Source organism: Arachis ipaensis, chromosome B03 (assembly GCF_000816755.2).
Source record: "Arachis ipaensis cultivar K30076 chromosome B03, Araip1.1, whole genome shotgun sequence".
Taxonomy (NCBI): domain Eukaryota; kingdom Viridiplantae; phylum Streptophyta; class Magnoliopsida; order Fabales; family Fabaceae; genus Arachis; species Arachis ipaensis.
This window is the reverse complement of record NC_029787.2, coordinates 22,304,611-22,309,791: the sequence shown is the minus strand read 5'-3', so window position 1 is coordinate 22,309,791 and position 5,181 is coordinate 22,304,611.

Genomic DNA, 5,181 nt, shown 5'->3' with positions numbered 1-5,181 from the left:
CGCCTTTTGTAGGTTCTCATTCTTAAAGATGAAGTTATTTCGGCATCTCCAAGCTATGTTACAAGCTGTTACAAAGACTATGAGCCAGGGAGTCCCATACTGCATTTGAAAGACTAGGGTAAGATTCGTTTTTAGCCAATCTTGAAAGGATTGATTGAAAAATATATCTTGTGCGTCTCTGTTTATGATGCTAATCCAAGTCGTATGGATGTAGGGGCAATTCCGTAGGAAATGGAGAACCGTCTCTTCTACTTTGTAACCTCTAGGGCAACTGCTATCTTCTGTGAGATTCCTGTTCTTTCTTTTGCTATTTGTTAAAAACGCCTCATGCATCATGAGCCAGCTAAAGGATTTGAGTTTTTGAGGCAACTCGATCTTCCAAAGCTGCTTATAAATTTTGTTAGTATTTTCACCATTTATGAAATAGACATCATAGGCTAATTTTACTGTAAAAAAATGCCATATGCTGCTGGTAGTCATCCAATAATTTCTTTTCCAATAGTTGGATTAGGAGCCTTTAGAACCTGAATGTGGTCAACGATCTCCTCCGATAGAACCTGGGAGAGAGCTGCCCAATTCCAAGACCTGAGTTGCATAATTACAAATTCACTCACTAAGTTTCTCCCCATTAAGGTCAATTAGTGCATGCTCCCTTAAATTGAAAATACATGGGATCCAGTGATCATCCCAAAAGTATATATTTTTCCCATCACCTATCCTCTATATTAGGTTTTTTTTGAATTTATCCCAAACCTTCAAGATACCAATCCATGCATTCGAGTTACTAGCCTTCCTCTTTACTTTAGTATCATCTCCACCCCCATACTTTGCTCGCATGAATTTTACCCAAAGCGCCTCTCTATTATAGATTAGCCCCCAAGCAAGCTTCATAAGAACGAGTTGGTTTGTCTCCTGGGCTTTTCGTATACCAAGCCCACCCTCCTCCTTAGGTTTACAAACTTTGTCCTAGTTTAGAATATGGACCTTTCTATCTTTGTCGCTGCTGCCCCATAAGAAGTCCCTACAGATCTTGTCAATTTTAGAGCATATGGTAGTTAGAATCTTTATAGTCTGCATATAGTAGCTAGGAATGTTGATAATATAGATTGGATAAGGGTACATCGTCCTACTAAAGAGAGGGTTTTCTTGTTCCAACTAGAGAGTTTGGATTGAATGCAGTCGATGATGAATAGAAAGTGGTGTTGACTGCACCTCTCACGAATAAGTGGAATTCCGAGATATCTACCTAAATTGGCTGTGAGAGTGACTCCAAGCTTCTTACTAAGCTGATGACAGATGTTGTGATTCACATTCTTTGAGAAGTAAACACACCACTTATCAAAACCGATCTTCTGCCCCGAGCTATCGCAGAATATGTGCAAGGTTTCCTTGATCATGCGAACTTGTTTACTATTGGCTCTGGAAAAAAGCACCAGAATCATCTGTGAAACAAAGAGGGAAAGATTAGGTCCATTTCTAGAAATAGATATAGGTTCCCATTTTTTTTCCTTAACCAACTTATTAATAAGATGTGATAATCTCTCAATGCATAAAACAAAAAGATAAGGTGAGACAGGGTCTCCCTGTTGTATGCCTTTTGTCGGAGTGAAGGATTCTGATGGAGATCTATTCCAAAACAAGTTCATTGTAGGAGTAGATATACAGAAAGCAATAACATTCATAATATTATTAGGATGCCTGCATCCTTAAGAGTGTCCATCAAAAAAAGCCCAGTTCAGTATATTGTAGGCTTTCTCTAAGTCTATTTTAATTGCCATGAGACCTTTACTCTGGTTTCGATTGTGCATAGTGTGAACCACTTCCTGTGCCACCAAGATGTTATCTGCATTGACCTTGCCAGGAATAAAACTCGATTGGGTGTTAAAAATAAGCATAGGCCTATAATTTCTCAGTCTAAAAGCAATAATTTTAGTAACCACTTTATAACAGGTGTTGAACAAACTAATGAGTCAAAAGTGGCTAAAGTTTACAGGGATAGAATTTTTGGGAATAACCGCAATAAGCGTTTTATTGACTTCTGCAATATTAGCTGGATTTTGAAAGATAGATTTCACCCAGGTTGTGATAAATTCAACAATAATATCCTAAGACCGTTGGTAAAACTTCACTGGTAAACCATCACTACCGGGAGCCTTCCAACTCCCCATGGCAAACATCGCAGCCTTAATCTCCTCTTGCGTGACTTCCCTCTCAATATCAACATAATCATTGTTGTGCAGCCCTGGAAAGCAACCAAAGATAGGATAATTAATGTAATCATAATCTGCTGCATATAAGGCTTTAAAGTGATTCATTCCCCACTTTTTTAGTAGCTCCATATCATCAACCCAAACACCCTCATCATTTTTAAGAGCTGTGATTTTATTTCTTTTTCTTCTCCTATTTGCTTTTTGATGGAAATATTTTGTGTTTTTGTCTCGAAAATTAATATTATTACGCCTAGACATTTGCGTCCAATAACTTTCTTCTTGAATAGCGATAGCCTCAAAATCCTTCCAAAGATCCTTATTTAACTTCTCAAGAAAATGGTTCGGGTTTAAAGATAGGCTATTAGATATTCCCTCTAATCTAGACAAAATCCTATGCTTCTTCCTAAAGATGTGGCCAAAAATTTCTCTGTTCCAGACTTTTTCTTTCTCAATGAACGCTACTATATTCTTGGTAAACTTGACACTACTGTTCCAGCTTTGTTTGACAAGATTATTATAGTCTTCATAAAGGACCTAAAGTGCTAGAAAATGGATAGGCTTGTTTCCTCTGTCTTGATTAGCTAACTGAAAATCAAGGAGAATAGGTAGATGGTCATATTTAAGTTTAAGGAGGTGTTTAACACCCACTTTTACAAAACGATCAAAAAATTCCAAATTACTTAAAAAATGGTCCAGCCTTCTCTTTACATTACTTCTTTGCCAAGTAAAATGTGGACCGAAAGACTTAAATCATTAAGCTCACATAACTTAATACAATTAATAAAATTATTGGTATCGAGAGAAATGTTAGAAGAAACCCCTATATCCTCCAAGGTTAAGATGGAGTTGAAATCCCCTCCTAGGCACCAAGGACCATTTATATTTTCAGCAATCTCTTCAATGTTTTTTCAAAGGATTCTTCTACCGCTTGCTTGGGGGCTGCCATAAACTGTTGTAAAAAATCAAGGGCTATCACTCTCCCATTTAACTTCTAGGTGTACAAGTTATTTATGTATCATAAGTGGTTTTATGCTCCAAAAACCAGACTTTCAGAGTCACCAAATGCCGCCTGAAAAGCCTTCAGCTTCGCTTATGCACCAGGCATCAAACCCCAGCCTTTTAATAATAGTTTTAACTTTTCTACCTGAAATGTGAGTTTCGAGCAGGATGCAAAAATTAACTTTGTATCTAGTTGTTAAATCAATAAAAATAGTGCGGAACCCCTTTGCAGAAGTACCTCTACAGTTCCAGATAATAATATCCATCATAAACTAAAAAAAAGGAGTAACATAAACAAGAGAGATAGGAAAGACTGCCTAAACCGAGGCATAAAGAAACCAATTAAGCTTCCATATCCTAAGCAGAGTTGGCCTCTTTGTTTAAACCATTAGGATCATTGTCATCTTGCATAGGCATATCTGTAGCCAAGGTAGAAGCACCAATCACATTCCCTTCCAGTTTAGTTAGTTTATCTTTAAAATTGCTCACATCGTCACATGGTTCTTCCCTTACCTCCCCCATAAATTTGGAAATAAGGGAGTTTATCTTGTGCCCATACCTTACACAATGGAAACAAATTTGGTGAAGACCTTCAAAAATCAAGTAAAATTCCTTCTCCAACGCAGTAAAAGATGGTACCAATTGATTTCTCATATCAAGTTCTACGCAGATGCAAGCAAACTTACCTCTCGAGTGAATAAATGTGAGTTCATCGACACAAAGCATAGTTCCAAGAGTTTTTCCTACCTTCCATAAGAAGTAGCCGTTGTAGAGCTCTGCTGGAAGATTCGGAATTCTGACCCAGACAACCACTTTCTTCACCTCCGTTTCTTGCGACATGAGCAACGGTCTCTATATTTGGACTAACAGATAGTGGTCTGCAATCATCTAAGACCCCTCAAATAGGGCATGAGCATAATCGTCTTGACTAGAGAATCTAACTAAGAAGAAACTACCCTTCAAATCCATCACTCTAGCAGTCTCCTTGTTAGTCCATCGCTTAGTAATTCATCTTTTCATCATTTGCAGGTTGATCTTCTTCTCAAGAGGTTTGACGATAAGGGTTTGTTTTCAAGGTTTACACCAATCCTCATATTCCTCAAGAGTAACTTCGATATTCAGCATTTGATTAAAGGGAGCTTGATCTCCACCCCCAGCTCAAAAGCCTCATTATCAGAGATATACTCTTCAGCCACTATTTATACTGTCTCTTCCGAGTTCAGCTTCTCCAGCCCATCACCTACCAATATATCCCTATAAGAGACTTTAGGAGGTTGGATAGATAGTGTTTCTGGAACAACCTCAATCTCTAATTTAGCTTTAGCATCCTCCATGGGGTATTCAATTTTCTTATTTTCTTCGGGTTCGGAGGCATCATCTTTCATATGTTCAACAGCTTTTTCTGTCGCATTCATCTTTACTTTTTTGGTACTTTTTGTCACTAGATTTTCTTCTTCTGATGATCTCTTTTTCGTCTTCAAAGATGGTGTTTCAATGCTCATAAAAGAATATATTTTTCTATGTTATTTATACACCGATATCTTAACATAATTCAAAAAAATGTAAAATTAGTTTTGTATCATCTTTAACTATATCAGAATTAGTTTTAACTTTTTTAATTAACTCCAATAATTTTGCATTAGTACTTTTTGACAAAAAAATTTTAAAATAAAAAAATTTATCAATAATTGATCGAGAGTGGAAATAAATGTTATGTCCAATGCACACCACATTCATTAGAATTATCATTATTGGTCATTTGGTTGGATATCATAATTGTATTGAATATGATTTAAGAAAAACATAGAAAAAAAAGAAAACAAGAGTGTATAAAATTGAATAAGGCAATGAGTAAATGTGTTTAAATTTAAATTGATCTAAATTAAATTATTTATTCAATCTAATTTAAATTAAAAATTGCTTAAAATCATATTACTTTAAATTTGATTAAATTTTATTTTTGACGAACTGC